Here is a 17712-nt window from a genome sequence, read left to right on the forward strand (position 1 = left end):
GGCCTGAATTAAAAGTCAGATGGAATTTACATGCGAAACTCTCTGGCTGCTAACGTGGGTGGATCGAGAAGTGGCTAAACCAAACACTGCTTGGCTGTTTCAGGTGGTTTATAATTAACATGTGCAGGGGACAGGCCGTGGCTTTCTGGTGTGAGCGAGAGCCTTGGGGTTGGCAACTGCTGGACTACAGACATGGACAAAGCGTGGGTTCACGAGCTTGGCTCTGTTACCACCCTCGTTATCAGCACTACCCACCTTGGGAACAAATCATGACTCACTTGGAAAATGTCACCCATTATGAACCACTGAATTTTATCCAACACAGGCCCCGAGGACAATATTGGATGTTTATTCATAACAAGACATGTTTAGGATCCAACGCTGAGTGAGAGCTAAATCCCCCTTTCCCCTTAATTTTGTGATTTGGTCTATATTTTCCCTCTTTACCTCTCCGTTTCCTTTCCTGAACAACAAAGCAAATGAAGTAACAAAGAAGTGGGGTAACGGCCCAAACTTAACAAATAAAACACGGGTCTCCTGCTTACAAACTCTGAGAGGCATACGTCTATCTATCTATCATTCATCTGTCTGTCTGTCTATATATCACTTCTCGTGTGTGTGTGTGTGTGTGTGTGTGTGTGTGTGTGAGAGAGAGAGAGAGAGAGAGAGAGAGAGAGATGTGTACAGGCCCAGTTTCCTCAATGTGTGTACAGAGATCAGAAGACAGTGTGTAGGTTTTGGAGAATGAACACAATGAACACAGTTCCTCAGATTTGGTCACAAGTGCCTCTAACAAGTGAGTGATCACACCAGACCTATCTATCTGTCTTCTGATACAATTTTAGTATATAGTCCTGGATACTCCGATACTCTCTATGCAATCTAGGCTGGTCTGAAGTCCCCCTGCCTCAGTCTCCCTAATATGCTGGGGTTCCAGGCATGCATTACCATGCCTGACTCAGTTTTATTTTTTATATGGAATGGCATATTCAATGTATGTTTGTAATTTGTAACTTGATTTGAATTATTTGCTGTCTTTTAAAAAACCTCACCAACCCCACATCAAACAGAGGGCTGATCTCCAAAATATACAAAGAACTCAAGAAATTGATCATCAAAAGAACAAATAATCCAATAAAAAACGGGGTACAGAACTAAACAGAGAACTCTCAACAGAGGAAACTAAAATGGCTGAGAGACACTTAAAGAAATGCTCAACATCCTTAGCTTTCAGAGAAATGCAAATCAAAACAATTCTGAGATTCCATCTCCTACCTGTAAGAATGGCCAAGATCAAAAACACTGATGACAACTTATGCTGGAAAGGATGTGGGCTAAAGGGGACACTCCTGCACTGCTGGTTGGAATGCAAGCTGGTACAACCCCTTTGGATGTCAGTATAGTGATTTCTCAGAAAATTAGGAAACAACTTTCCTCAAGACACAGCCAACACCACTTTTGGGTATATATCCAAAGGATGCTCAATTTTGCCACAAAGACAAGTGCTCAAGAATGTTCATAGCATTGTTTGCCATAGCCAGAACCTAGAAATGACCTAAATGCCCCTCGACCAAAGAATGGATAAGGAAAATGTGGTACATTTACACAATGGAGTACTACACAGCAGAAAAAAATAATGACATCTTGAAATTTGCAGGCAAATGCAAGAGAAAACATCATATTGAGTGAGGTAACCCAGACTCAGAAAGACAAATATCATATGTACTCACTCTCATAAGTGGCTTTTAGTCATAAAGCAAAGAAAACTAGCCTACAATTCACAATCCCAGAGAACCTAGACAGCAATGAGGACCCTATGAGAGACATACATGAATCTAATCTACATGGGAAGTAGAAAAAGACAGGATCTCCTGAGTAAATTGGGAGCATGGGGATCATGGTAGAAGGTAGAAGGAGAGGGGAGAGGAAGAGAGGCGAGCAGAGAAAAATGTATAACTCAATAAAATCAATAAAAAAATTTAAAAAACCCTCGATACTTAAGACTGGTGAGGTGGCTCAGAAGGTAAAGGTGCATCCTATCAAGACTAAAAACGATCTTGGTCTGTGAACTCACAGGGCAGAAGGAGAAAATTGACTTCACTACAGGGGCACTATGGTATCTGTGACCCCACATTTATAATAAATAATAAAATTTAAGATTTACATATCGATGAGATCATGTAATCAGTCACAGCTTTTTTAAAATGTCCTAAATATAGTATATAGCAAGAATACTTTCAAAGTCAGAAGATTTGATTTGTACTTGAAAAATCATACTATGTTATAATTTTGATTATATCTTTAAAATTCCTAGTAAAAGTTGTAGTTATGAGTACTCCTCAGAAGCTGGTTTGAGCCATCTTAACAAAAGCAGCCTGGAGTATACTGTAATTATCTCCATTTTATTTCTCAGAAATGGAGATGTCAAAAGATTCAATGACCATTCTAGGTTCTACAGTCAATAGACACATTAGGGCCTGCTTCTCCATTATGATACCACACTCCCCAGAGAGAGCACTGAGCATTCTCTAAGGAATCCAGGGAGTTACCTGCTTATTCATATTAACATCTGCAATTCACAGTGTGATAAATAGAAGCATTTTATTACCAGCTCCATCACACTCACAGGGACACTAATGCTTGGCGAAGCTAGATGCTTTCTCAGTCACTACAAGGTCAGCAGCTTTGCTTGGCTACCCCCTCAGAGACACACAACAATGGGGCTAAATGACCTCTCAGATTTTCAGTCAAATGGCCATCCCTGAACATATACATACAAATAGCATAATACAAACTGAGCAGGAGGTATTTGTATATCTAGGAACACACACACACCACATGTACATAGCAACAGTTAAAGAAAAAGAGGCCATGAATTTGAAAGAGTATAAGGGGGTACAAGGAGGATTCGGAGGGAAGAAAGGGAAGGGGAAATTCTGTCATTATAATCTCAAAAAAAATTGAAAAACTAAATCTTTGCACTTTTGAGTTCTGTGGCATTTCCTTGACATTGAAAAACTAACCCATATTTTTATGTATTTTCACATATACATGAAATGGATATGGACCATAAACTGATTATGCCTTTAGCAATATATCTTTTAGATGGGTAATATGTAAAATGTGAGGCTGTATTAACCAGTATTTTAAACATGGTGGTTACGACTCTTTCCCTCTCCCTAATAGTCTTAGCAGTAGATAAGACTCATTTCATTGTTTCATGTTTCCCTCTTTCTTAGTTTTTTTTCTTTTTTTTTTGAATGGATTTCATGTAGTCTCAGATAGTCCTGAACTCACGATGTAGTGTAGGATGACTTTGAATTCATGATTCTTCTGCATCTACCTCCATAGTTCTGGGATTTCAGGCATGTCCTGTGATGCTCAGTCTAGGCAGTGCTGGGAATGGTACCCATGGCTTTGTTTATGGTAGGTAAATGCTCTACTAACTAGGCAATATCTCCAGCCCCTAAAACATGAGTCTTACAGCTAGATCAAAATTTCACATTCATTCCTTCATTTGACAGAGTAATCTTAGGAATATAGATAAAGCAGAAATTAATATTTTATGATTCTCTCACTTTTCAGAGATACCCAAAGCTTGGAGAATAGCAGACTAATTGAATGATAAATGAAATCAAAGCTACAATTACAATCCTCAGGGTACAATTTCCCTCTCTCATAACATAATATATATTTTCCGCCAGTCATAGATACAGCCCATAGATACAGCTTAGATATCATCCAGCAGTCATCATTAGGATGAGGGTAAGCAGAAGCACATGAATGTCTTGTTGGAATAAAATCCAACTGCTCCAACATATTAAGCTGGTTAAAATGCAGACTTATCTCAGCTGTTGTCAGAGGCCATGAGAGTCACAGCAGGTGATGAGTGTTCAGACGTCAGTGCGTGAGGAATGATTCTCTGATGAAGGTAATCATGTCCAGGCAAAGCCTGAAGGACTATTGACTCTGAAGACTGCTGCTCACATTTGCTGAAGCAGCTTGTGCCTCTCTAATACATGCACTGTAGTGTGTAATTTCATGCGATGTGACTATGCAATCTCATAATTACAGCTCAATATTATGAACACATATACCTGTGGGTGGTCAGAAAGATGACTTTTTATTCAGCTGTATAATTTTGATATGTAAAAAATATACGAGGACATACTTCATACCTAGATCTATTGTCCCACAAGGACTGTAGACACTTAAAAACCAGCTTTGTTCCTTCTGCTCAGACTAACTGAATACAATTAGCTCACTTTTACCTCAGATCAAGTTCAAGCTAGACTCGAGACTTTATGTACATAGATCATAAGTTTAAAACTTTATAGCTGTGTACAAAATGAGAGTTGCAGGTGTCTAACCAGGGTTACCGCACCAAAGCACCCAAAGAAAAGCATGTCAATTCTTTGCTTGCCGAGTCTAGCTGACAAAAGAGCTATGTCTCAGTTTGTCACTGGGCACTTCACCACCAGGCTCTGATCACAGTCTTACTCCTGAAACCTTGTATTGCAATGGTAAATGGCTCGGTTCCTTATTGTTTACACAAGGGATGTGCTTTGGACCAGTGAGAGGTAATTTTTGTAATTGTTTCATTGCTTCAAGCCTCCTGGAAGAAGAGAGTTTATGGGCTAGAGGAAAGGAAGCCAGGAGGAATTAGAAGGACAGGAGAATCGGAATAGAAGCGGAACAATAAAGAGACATGATTGAACAGCACATGTGTGAGTCTTTCCCCTCAGATTAGGAGCTATCCTGAGTTTCCTTTTGCTGCTCTGTGGCTTCTGACCCAGACACTGGGAGATGGTCTTGTGGAGCAGGCCTCCCAGTCTATTGATAAGTTGTAGTGATATGGTACTAAAGAACCAGAAGACATTGAAATCTTCCAATGGCTTTTTATAGTCAATAACAGCTAAATTTCCTAATTTGAGGCTCTGTTAATATGACAAAAGCTGACGAAAAGCAGCTTGAGGAAGAAAAGGGTTTATCTGACTTATAAGTTACAGTCTATCATCTAGGGAATCCAGGGCAAGACGACAAGGCAGAAACCCAGAGGCAGAAACTGAAGCAGAGAGCATGGAGGAATGTTGCTTACTGGATTGTTGGTTTTTAAATACAGCCTAATCCTGCTTGCCTGGGGATGGGAGCACCCATAGTGGGCCAGACTCTCTGACCATCATATTAATCATGAAAATACCCCACAGATATGCTCACAGGCCAATGTGATGGAGGCAGTTCCTCAGCTGAGCGTTCATCTCCACAGGTTGATAACAATTATCACAGCACCCTACTTACACTCATATTTAATGCAGGCATATTTTAGGCTGTGCCTTTTTCTGACAATGGATTGAAACTGAGAGGCTAATTCTGATCACATTTCATATTAGCGACACTATGAACAATTTTCATCATAAAATTATACTTTAAAAACCCATCTCAGTACATAGCCACAAAAATAAAGTTGAATAAAAATACCTACAAGTGGAGAGTCTTTGTGTTGTCTATCATGATGGGAAAGGATATGGTTCATTCAATCCACAGTCCACTGAGCAATGTCGAACGGAAGTAGATGCCATTACCAGTCATACCTAGACACACACACACAAAAAAAAACAATTCCAAAATCAGCCAACAGGCATCAGCGATACCATTTTTATAAGAGCGTCTTTTCAAGCTGCATCATAATAGCAGTAAAAGAGTCTGATCAAAAAGAAGGCACAGGAAGGACTTTCATTTATAAACCTCTGTTTTGCCCACAGTGTGAAGTACAGCCATGAGAACATGCTGTTTATTTAGTCAGTGTAAAGTATGACTAAGAAGTAAATTTAGTGCAATGCTAAGTAAGATTAAGAAATGTTGTAGTAGAAAATTGCTACAATGATTCTGAGGACGCATAAACTTACCAGTAAGAAACAAATTGAAGAAAAAGCAAGCATATCCTCTGATAAGGATTTGGTATGTTCTGGGAATTATGCTAATTCCTATATATGATATTTCATTTAGTCTTGATAACAAAACTTCATTGTGGATCACCATCTCATTTTATAAATCCCAAAGACTGGATCCCACACCCTTTAGAAAATGTGAAGCACATTTCATCCTATTTGCTTCTGTTCCATGGTCAGAAAGCACAAGTAGCAGATGTCAAAAATATCACATACAATGGAATAAATGACTTTATTAGGCCCTGTGGCTCTTTAAAATGTTCAATCCCTTGCTGTTTATTAATGTGGGTGCAAACAAAGCTCTGACTTCAGGATAGTGCCTACTACGTGTGAATATTTGCCAAGTGAATAGAAAGAATGTGCGGTACCCACAATCTTAGGACTAGAGTGTAATTGTCAGGGTTTGACTTCACACTTTTGTCTATCTCGTCATTTATTGGTCAATGTTATCGTCTTGTTTGAACACATGCCCAAGAAGGAAAAAATAGAATGAAAGTATTTGAAAAATCATTTGAATGAAATTCAAATACGTTATTCAACAATTACATGTTGGTTGTTTAAATTAGTTTAATTAGCAAATCTCTCAAAGACCGATGTGTTTAAACAATGAAATTTTATCAAGAGGAAACAATACACTCTTTTTCTAGATTAGATGCCAGCTTGTTAATTGACTGAGATACCTTCCCTCATCCTGGGATGCCCAAAGGAAGGGCTGCAGGAATGCAAGGAAAATTGAAATTATCATAGTGTATAGGGCTTTCTAAAGGCAATCGAGAGCTGGAAAATTAGGAGCTAGGAACAGTTATTCTGGAACATAGGGAAACAGCTGGCTTGGAAGCTCTAATGATTCACCCATGAGAAAAGCTCGGTGCTGTGTGGTCGAGAGCAGGAGAGGATAAAACTCAAGCCCACCGCCTGCTTCTGCACAGCCTGTGAAGTAAGAATGGTTTTACATCTTTAAACAAGTCATAAGAATTGCATAAGTTGTTTTGTTTCAAATAACATGCTGTGTGAAGTTTTACTGGGACATGAACATGTTTATTCACGTAAAGACTCTAGTTTCATTTATGCCTCCATGAGAGAACTGTGCCTTTATGAAATACAGTCTGCCCTGCTAGTCTAAACTATCCATGCAGACATCCTTTGGTACCAATAGGGAACTTCCCCAACCCCCCAGTGCTCAAGAGGGTTGAAAGCATTTCCATCCGTATGACTTTACTTAAGGGCAAAGCATGGCCCATAACAAGGATGCTTATCTAGATTAGAGAAAAGCAAACAAACTTGGAGGTGAGAGTGCACAGGGGTGGGTTATATAGCAGACTCAGGATGCAGACTTCTGTGTAGGGGTCTTTCCTATTAAAAGGCATCAAAAAGATAACAGTTACAAAAGCCCCTGCTTTGTGCTCTCAGCAAATGTGAGAAATTGAAAACAAGATGCCAATGAATCTTCTTCACTCACAGACATGAATTAAGCACAAATAATGGAGAAGATGACCAAATGGTTCCCTATACAATACTAACTTCAAGCAAAGGAAACCTGGGTTTGAGTGGGAAAAATATGACCCTGAACAAAATTTCCAGCATATTTTTTCTTATTATTTTAGGGTCTTGAATAACTGACTTCATTGCCAAAGCCAACATCTATCACCTCTAGAACAGGGTTGCTCTGAGTGCTTCCAGAGTGTGCAGGGAAAGCACAGCGTGCTTTGTGTCATGTGATCTTCACTAGCTCTGCTCTCTTGGCTCTGGCTCCATCCCAGGTTCTTCTTGTCTTTTGCTACTGTTTAATGCATCTGCTTTGCCTACTACGGGTGATTTGATTGTCCAACGTATAGAGCTCTCCTGTGCCCCATTCCTAACTTTCACCTTGTGTCTTCTCTGAGCAGACTACAACTTTTAGCTTTGGGTTTTGTTTAGATAACTGGTAAAATTGCGTTCCTTTGGGAAAAAACCCCACTTGATTCAGAATTCTAATCCGGGGGGTATAAATATTTTGACACAATATTTGGTACATAAATCGTTATTATATCTCATATCATCTCATTTTATGTCAAATAATATTCTGTCTACGTGGGAGCTCAAGAGGTGGAATAACATGGAGACCTCAGTTAAATCCAAGAATCTATGTTAAAATCCAGGTGTGGTGGTATGTGGTTGTAATTACAACATTTGGGAAGCAGGTAAGGCAAGATTTCTGGGGCTCACTGAACAGCTAGTCTGCTCAGTAAATTCCAAGCTAGTGAGAAACTCTTCTGAGAGAAAGAGAGCAAGAGGGAGGAGAGAGAGAGATACCGCGCGCGTGAGAGAGCACCTGAATGTACCCATAGCATGCTAATAGGACAACTCGTGGGAGTCAGATTCTCTCCTTCCCCCATGTGGATCCTGGGAACTGAACTGAAGTCATCAGGCTTGCTGGCAGGTACCTGTACCCACTGAGTCACCTCACCTGCACAGTGTATGGAATCCTAAAGTCTAGACACTTCCAGACAGCAAACTAAACTCGTTCTCAATTTCGCTCTAAGCTGCTTTCCACAGATAATTTACTGGGTAAACAATAACCGGAAGCTGTCATTAAAAACATTTATTAGTTTTTTTGAGATTCTTGATCACATGCACTATCCCTTTGCCTACTTTCCCCCGACCCAGTCCCCACCACTATGCACTCAGTTTTGTGGGGTTTTTTGCTTTTGTTTTCAAAATCCAACAAGACCAATTTGTGCTGCCCAAATGATCTCAGATGTGTGATCTTCCACTGGAATGTGGGGGGCTTGCTATTTGAAACAACAAAAGGGAGAGAGATCTAGCACTGTGTAACCTAAACTTCTAGATCTATATGATGGCTTAATATCATAATAAACATCGAGGCTATATCGACATGATGTGTATAAAAGCACAGAGTATAGAAGCGCAATGCAGTCTTTTGCTGATAGATTAGTAGGAAGGCTGTGTGGCTATAGATAAGCTGTTTTGAATTCCTTGGTTTCTCTGAGAGAATAAGAATCTGATGGAGCTCAAATGTACACTTAAAAGAAGATAATGTGTATAGAATTCTAAAATAAGAAGTAACCCCCTAGACCATCAGTATGGACTCTCATTTCTTCTCAGAGCAAGACCAGCCTTCGTAAGAGCTGTTTATTAGTCTATTTTACCAAGTACAATGTAAACATTTAAAGAAAGATTTAGAGACTACTGAAGTGAAGTTTTATTTGAAATGTAGTCATTTAAGCCACCTTCTTTACTTAGAACAGACACAGTTCACCATACAGCTTCCCATCATGATAAGCAATTAGCACATTGTGATACTAACTTCCTGCGAGCAAAAGTTGAATTGTGCCAACATTTTCTATGTGACTGTAACAAATGCCTGAGATAAATAAGTTATGGAGGAAAAAAAAAAGGTTTATACTGGCTCACAGTTCTGTGGTGACAATCAATAATCTGTCTTCCTTGTTTCTGAGCATATCGTGGTGCGAGGGTATGGCAGAGAAAATCTGCTTCTGTGGTCAAGTGAGAAAGAGAAAGAGACTGAGGCCTTGCTGTCCTATTCAAGGGTGTTCCCTCAGCGACTCCGGTTCCACTGGGTCCTGCTTCTGAAAGGCTCCAGCATCCTGCCTTAGTGTGAGGCTTCAGAATCAGTCTCAGCATCTGCGGCTGTAAGAGATACGTAGGTTCCAAATTTCACACTAAGGCTCTCATGTGGTAAGTCCTCACAGGCTCATGTGTTTGTGACATTTGGTCCTCAGTTTGTGGTGCACATAGAAGAGAGTTGATATTTTAGAAAGTGGAGCCTAGTTGGTGGGGGAGGATCCTGGGGTGGATCCTTGAGGTAGATCTCTGGGGCTCAGGAGTGATGCCCGAAATAGACCTCCAACCTCCATAGGTATGTACACATGTGTGCCCACACACGTAAACATGTGCACTAGCACACACACGAACAAAATTTCAACCTATTGAAAGGATATTGAAGTTTCTACTGAAAGGGGGAGCAGAGAAGCGCTGTAAGCAGAGAGACACAAAAGGTCGGCCTTCTAGAGCACATCTCACTCTTCAGACGTTCTTCTGAAGGAAGTTCTAACCCACCTGGTGCTAACTTGTGAGGGAAGCAATTCTTCTCTTATTTTTATCTCACTATCACAGAACAAAGGCACAGCAAATTGACACAGAAGTCTATGTAATCAAAAGCACCGGGTCACTAATAAAACACAAAAAGTGACCTTGACTGTGGGATGAGGGAAATGGACCATTGGGGAGTGGAATATACTTCTTGTTTGGGAGAGGTAGGCTCTTCCTCTCAGGATTACCAGTGCGGAGAGTCTCACACTGGATAGTTCAATCATATCTGGCGCTTAGGAGGCCATGGAACATGGTGATTCATGACACACACAAAAACACACACACACAATGATAGCTGGAGGTGGATTATCTTACACAGAAAGTTATATGGATGTTATATTTTCCTTCTCTTTGTTAAGCTTTTAAAAGCATGTTTCACTAGAGATAATTATTGCAGGTCTTTCCTTCCAGCATGTGGGTTATAGAGATCGGAGTCAGACTTGGCAGCAGGCAGATTTACCCACTGAGCCATCTTGCTGACTTTTGAAAGAAGTGTTTTAGTACCTAGCCTGGATGGCCCTGGTGGCTAGACAGGAGATGCTAGACAAAAATGAAAGATGAGTTTCACGAGAGTGATCCAGGTACAATGAAAGTAGGGGGTGTTTCTGAGATTGTTTAAAATTGCCTCTGGGTAGGGCTATGGGTGTGTTTACATTTGTAATGACACAGCTACCCCTTTGTGCTTGTATTTATTGGCAATTAAACTTTAAAAGATCAGCCATAATGAAAAGTAACTTCTAAGTATGTTGTTTCCTCTGGGCTGCTGTTCCAGTGGCCTATGGGGTTGAAATAAGGACAGTTAAATTAACTAGAGAAAAATCAGTGGGCTTTTTCATATGTAACTTACAAAGCAGAGCATCTCTGTAGTCTATTTGGATTTTACATCAAGCTCCAACATTATCTAATTGGCTTGAAACATCCATTTGGCAGGCAGAGGACAAAGGGCTCTCTTCTATGCATCAGAGCTGTCGAGGAGGTTCAGAGGCAGTCAAGCCCTTTCGTTAAAGGGTGAGGAGGAGTTTAGCTAATGCAGAAAAGAGGTCAGAAGTTTGAGCAAAGGGCCAGCAAAGATAACAGAGGAAGTGGCTTCCGGAGCATTTGCCTTGGGTTGGAGGAAAGGATTAAAAGTCACTTTCAGACTGAGACCTATCATAGTCATTAATTGCACTGAGGATAAGAACTAGGTAAATTAAAGGAAAAGATGCTTGGGAAATCACCCTGAAAGGCTTAGCTACAAGCTCATTATTTTCACCGAATGCTTCTGCTTTTCTTTTCCTTCCCTTTCCTTTTTCTGCTTCTCCCCCCTCCTCCTCCCCTTCACTCTGTTCCCTTTCCTTCTGCTAAGCAAGAACATCGTCACAGTTAATACTGCTCATATGCCTGCCCATGCCCAGCACTTGCATGAATGCTTTTTATGTTTATGGCTCTTATTCTCACAATATTCTAGTATCTTTGGGATTGTTTGTATTTCATAGAAACTCGGGTTCATAGCCACATAGTCAGTGAGTTGATCAAGGCTAGAATATACACGACTCTTTGTTTTAAAATAAAATAATAAGCCCAAAGAGAACTACATGTGAATGGAGAAGTCAGTTCAACACGTTTAGCATGCAAGGTATTAGGCTAGGAGAGGTGGAACTTGAGAGTGCAATTAAGGCATCCACCAGAACATTTCTTATCAGGTAAATGTTGCTCAGTCTGTCAGTGGTAAAGGCCAAGTCACCTGTGTGTAAACTGAGGCTCTTCTTTATATTGGTAATATTGATCAAATAATTAAACTCAGAATCTTCCTTTAGGAATAATTTATTTATGGAAACAGTCTTTTTGGTGTGAGGTTTGATGAGATCTTATCAACAAATACAGGAGTGTAAAAATATAGTTAAAATATAAAAGAAATCCCCCACCCTAGAAAGCTACCCAGGTTCTTTTGTGTCACCTCTTTCCCACTACCATAGCCCCAGCAGATTATTTCTGGACTTGCACTTCTTTCCAGAATGCCTTGAGAATGACGTCATACAGATTGAATCCTTTGGTGCCAGGCTTGTTTTACTCAACCTATCAAGATTAAATTACCACAAGCTACTGAAAGAATTCCATCGCCAAACTCTCCATCCTTTGGTTTACACACCCTCCTCCCCTGATGCAATACTGCATGGCTTTAACTGCTGCATTTCACATTAGGTTCTAAAATCAAGAAACTAAAGGCCTCTTTTCTTCTATACAACTAGCTGATTATTCTGCATTTTGTAAATTCCTTCATACTTTTTTGCATCGGTCTGCTAATTTATTAAAAAATTCTCCTAAAGATCTCCTTGTAAAATATCTCTTACACTTTCTCCATATATACACATAATTAAAATTTTCAAATGAGTTACGGTCCTTGGAACTAAAGGTTGAATGGAAGTGCTGAAGCAATTTTGACTTTCATCTGTTGACATCTGTGGACAGTTGCATTCTAACAATGGATGTTGGTGGAGAAAGATAGAAAAAGATATACTTATCCATGCAAAGCCACAGGTAATTGTTGGCATATAAAATAACGAGTTATGTCACCTAAAACAAAAGACAGAACTTTATATTTCCCCTTTTCTGAATTTGTAAGTAGCTGGTGAGTCTTCAGAACAAGGCATGCTGCCTTCTGGTGAATTGCCTTTTCAGGCAAAGTAGGACTACATATATTTCCCAGCAATGATTTCTTAATCTTTTTTTTCTTTCTTGAAAGGCAGCCTTTGCCAAATCATTCCAACAGATACTCGAAAAAGACATGAGCGAGTTCAGAAGTGAATGGGAGGTGATGAGGGGGTGGACCAAGTATAGATTGTTCCCCCCTTAAGTCTGAATCAGCACAGAATAGCCAAGTTGGGTTCTTGGATTCTTCCAGAAAAAAAGTGTTTGACTTTGCCTCTTTCTCAAATTAAATTAATGCTCTTTTATTTCCCTCCATCACCTCTGCTGCACTAGGATCTGTGGGGTCTATTTGTAATGAAGGTTACTAGACACATCATCGGTCATGCCTTTGCATTTGCTGCCATTAGCTCACAGATATAGGAAGGTACCTCATTCATCTGCCATCACCACATCCTGAGCCTTCACACAGATAGATGGTCAACCAAAAGTTCAGGGTGAACAGAACCAACTCAGGGAAGTGTTCATCCCTTGTCGGAGAAGCATGGCAGGGGACTTACCCCCAGGTCTCTCCGAGAGTCTGACTCATACAGAGCTACAGGAACCAGGGCCTGTTACAGAGGGCTACCTATGGTCAATGAGTCAGCAGCATGGGCAGGAGTGACTTGCCATAGTCTCAGTGTAAAAGAAAGAAATGTGTCATGCTAAAATGTTTGACTGTGTCCTAAATGAACCCATCTCATCTCTAAAAATAAATGATAACTGTGGATGAACGTTATTAAAGACTCTCCATCAACTGTTTTTACACTTTTTTCTTAAGTTGCATTTTAGGCTAATGTGTGGCCTTGCTTTGGGGATGGAGGAACTGAGCAACATGTATGAGCTCATGGGCTTCCATTCTGGGCTAAGCACTTGACAGAACCTAGACATACAAATTACAGATCCTCATGCCCATCCTCCTACAAAGCAATCCTATAGCAGGAGAAAATATTTTTAAAAGTTTAAGAACATGACTACGGAGCTTCTTCTCTGCTGGCTAGCTTTCAGAGTACCAGAAGGTGCTAGGCTGGCTGCTCAGGGAGAAAAGTCATCAACCCTGCAAGCTACAGTAATAACATGCATGGCAAGATATGCCGTGGAGGCAATAAAGGCACAGACAATGAGCCGCATTCTGCTGGGATTTAAGATCTGCTCATAGGAGGAAAAACACATGTCTGTACTGTAAAACTGGCCCAGGACTCATAGCTGGGAAGGTCACAGGCCTCAGAGGTCAACCTACAGCCACACAAGCTTTAGTACAGTAACATGAAATAGAATTGCATGGTAAACATTTTACAAATTCTTATACTGTAATACGAAGTACCTTATATTCTGCATTAGTTACTTTTCTATTGCTGTGATAAAACACCATGACCTATGCAACTTACAAAAAGTAACTGCTTAATTTGGGGTTCATGATTTCAGAGGGTTAGAGTTCATGACCACCATGGCAGGGAGCATGGCAGCAGACAAGCAAACAAAGTTCTGGAGAAGTGGCTGAGAGCTTATATCTTAAGACAGTATCAGGAGGCAAAGATTGCTAACTGGGAAGGGCACAGGGTTTTGAAACCTCAAGCCCACCCCCAGTAACACACCTCCTCCAACACTTCCTAATCCTTGTCAGACAGTCCCACAAACGGGGTACCAAGTGTTCGCACATATGAGTCTACAGAACCATTGTCATTCAAACTACCACAGATGAATTATATCTTTTCGTACTCATAAGCTTCCAAAATGGGTTGTCATCCTTTGTATAACTGAGAAAACTGAAGCTAGCATAGGTTAATTAAAACACCGGTAGCCGTTAGCTAGTAAGTGATGGGTCTGTAATGGAGTGTTGTCCAAGGGCTTTAAAAACTCAGAGGTCAGACCAATTAACAGACACAGGAGCTCAGTTCAAGCTTCCCAGAGAACTGTTTGACATTTGAGCAGAGTCTAAAAATTGAGGGTGACAGTCCATCTTAAAGTAGAGAGCAAACACCCTAGACGTCACCAGTAGCACTTGGCAAGGCCCGCAGTTGTCTTAGATGGTCAGCAGTCTAAGTGGTGGTTCCAGCGGTGGCCGAGGAGAAGGCTGGTGAAGATACAGTGAATGGAAACATGGGGAGATGCAGATGGATGCTAATCTTTGATCCACGTGTAAAGCATTGCTTGTTTAAAAAAGAAGAAATCTAGTTTCTACAACTCTTGTGCAACAGCTTAGGTTTTTAAAATTCAACATTCTAGGTTTGGATCTTCTAGTTCTGTCATCTATTAACTTTGCTACCTTGGCGGGCAAATTTATCCAATTGATTTTTTTGTTTTGTTTTCATTTGAGAAGCCAGGATAAATACATTAATTCTTCTGTAGGTTGTTAGCATGGAATGAAATTGCATTCATAAAAGATTCACTATGGCTTATAGATGTTCAAAGTAAACCAGTGAAAATAATTTTTACCACTATGATCTTCACAGTGGATGAGACAGACTTGGTTTACAGTTGGTGGCAAGGAAAATGTAACAATAAAGGTCTCATAAATGATAGTGTTTAGTCCCTGGTACGGGAATTAGTCTCATCCAACATAGGCACGACATGAGGAGTACACACTTGCATTTAACAGCATCAAAGGCACGAGCGTGGTATTGAGTTTTTATTGACTAAAGGTAGAGGGACATCACATTAGCTAACAGCCTCTAGAAAGTATTCATATCAGGCCATCTCTCATACTCACAGTGGTCACACCCAGTGGGTAGGTGTGCAACTATGCCTGGTTACAGCATTTGAAAAGTAGTTATTGTTCATATTAATATTAAAACTCAGTGGTTTGTGTGTGGTGCCTTAACCAGATTTTGTAGGTATAGAAGCAAGATTCAGCTGTACAAAACTGGACAAAAGCATCCTATTGGGGGAGATGTGAATCAGGTTGATTACACCTAGGTCAGCAGGTCTTTCTTAGGGACTATTTCGATGTAGACAAAGACAGGTTGGGATGAAGAAAGGTTATCGGTTGGGGTAGGATTTGTTTTAGCATACTGGTTGTAAAGAAGGTTGGCAATTTAACTCAATTTCAACCTCTTTCTATGTTGGAAAAAAGACCATGTCTCTTTTCATTTCACTTCAAACCCAGCTAAGACTCCAGCTAAGTTCAGCCCAGGGTTTCCAAACCTGCCAGCTAATGAAGTCTCCTGAGAGGCCTTGAGACCTCCTAAGTCTGAGCCCAGGGACTCAGCTGAAATTGGCCTGTCCTGAGCCTCAAGGGCTTCTGTAATATCACTGAAGGAAGGAGTTGGGGTAGATAGGATCAAAATATATTGTTTACATGTATGAAATTATGAAATAACAAAATAAATTAGGAAAAAAGTCCTTGAGATGTTGGAACCAAGTAGCCAAGATTTAGGAACACTGGGATGGGCACAGAGTCGTGGGCAGTGTTCTTGTCTCTGACTTACCACCCAAGGGCCTCAGGGTAAGAACTTCTACAATAACAGTTTTCTTAAACACATTTATCTAGTTTTGGTGTGTACTTCATGAAGGTTGAGAATGCACTTGGCCCCAATTCACTGAACACTCTATCAATATGTTCAAAATATCCCTGTCTTAGGAGAGACAGAGCAATTTTTCTAGTGTGGGGGTTCAAGTTCTGTAAAAGGGAGGGTGGCCTTTTTAAATCAAATGCCAGATTGCAGAAATGCACAATGGCAGGGATCTGTTTTCTGGAGGAGATAAATATAGAAGCTGTCAGTAAAACTGATATTTATTTTGAAAACCACAGAAGGCTCATTTCTAAAGAGACAGAGAGACAGAGGGGAATATGTGAACTTAGCATGCATATATAATGCATAAAATGTAGTCCTTAGATCTCTAGGAATTGAGAGTGAATACAGAGGGGGGCTCACTGGACTTTCAAAGGGATAACAGGTGAGTCATATGTTCAGTAGTTTGGATGAATTTAAGAAAGTGCTTATCATATTAGTATTCAAAACAGTTAAGTTATAGAACCAACCTAGGTGTCCAACAACAGAATAACGGACAAGGAAATGAGTTATTTATTATATAAAGAACAGATGTTTTCATCCAAAAAAGAGAAATGAAGTTGTGGCATTTACAGGAGGTGGATGGAACTGGAGATAACCAAGGAGCAAATTAAGCCATCTCAGAAAGACACCTGTTTCCTTGGATTTGTGGTCCCTGGTTGTCACACAGAGACATAAAGTCAGATGGGTATATATGATGTGAAGGTAGAAGTGACGCTGGCAGAACCATGTGGACTAATGAGAGTGAGGGAGGGGCAGAAAAGAGGGTGGGCAGACGTGGGAATGGATACGGTCAGCGCACATTTACATGTATGGGCAAGATGGCTCAGTGGGCTATGGTGCTCGCTGATAAGGCTGGTGACCCGAGTTCTATCCCCAGGATTCACATAATGGAAAGAGAGATCTTCTTGATTCCTACAAGCTGTCCTCTGTGCACATGCACACGTGTGTGTGCTTGTGTGTGTGTGTGCGTTCATGTGCACACACACTAAATATTGTAAAAATAAATAACAAAATGACCAAAAAGATAATCTGGTATAAATTTGCAAGAAAACTTGGGACTGAGCATCTTCTCTATCAGCCCCACCCAAAGAAATGACTTTCCACAAAGCTTCGTAAGATGGACACGCTCCATGCAGCATTATAAATTTTTCATTTATGGGACAAAATGGTGCATGTCTTTAATCCCAGCACTCGAGAGGCAGAGGCAGGAGGATCTCTGTGAGTTCCAGACCAGCCTGGTCTACAAAGTAAGTTCTAAGGCAGTCAGGGCTGTTACATAAGAGAAACTCTGTTTCCAAAAAAAATAATTTTTTCATTTAATAATTTAATAATTAAAAGTTCATTTTTCTCACCTGACTGCTCTTTTTCCGTTTTAACATCCATCTGATCTCACTTGTCCCAACTTGTAAAACAAAGAGTTTTGTAGAACATCCTCACATTGCTGAGTCCTGTGTCCTCTGTCTACTTCTCTT

At 40.3% G+C, this 17712-nt stretch overlaps 1 protein-coding gene across 3 annotated transcripts in view; it reads right to left on the minus strand.

The window, feature by feature from the left end:
• Chrm3 (cholinergic receptor muscarinic 3) overlaps nt 1-17712 on the minus strand; it is a 452846-nt gene that overhangs the window by 330181 nt on the left and 104953 nt on the right. For 2 of the 3 annotated variants that reach the window (XM_057788128.1, XM_057788127.1), the window contains exon 2: nt 5483-5591. The exons of the other annotated variant lie outside the window; for it this stretch is intronic. The gene's annotated coding sequence lies outside the window, so the exon portion shown is untranslated. The remainder of the gene's footprint in view (nt 1-5482; nt 5592-17712) is intronic. 3 annotated transcript variants of the gene reach the window in all.

This window comes from Chionomys nivalis, chromosome 13 (assembly GCF_950005125.1).
Source record: "Chionomys nivalis chromosome 13, mChiNiv1.1, whole genome shotgun sequence".
NCBI classification, from domain to species: domain Eukaryota; kingdom Metazoa; phylum Chordata; class Mammalia; order Rodentia; family Cricetidae; genus Chionomys; species Chionomys nivalis.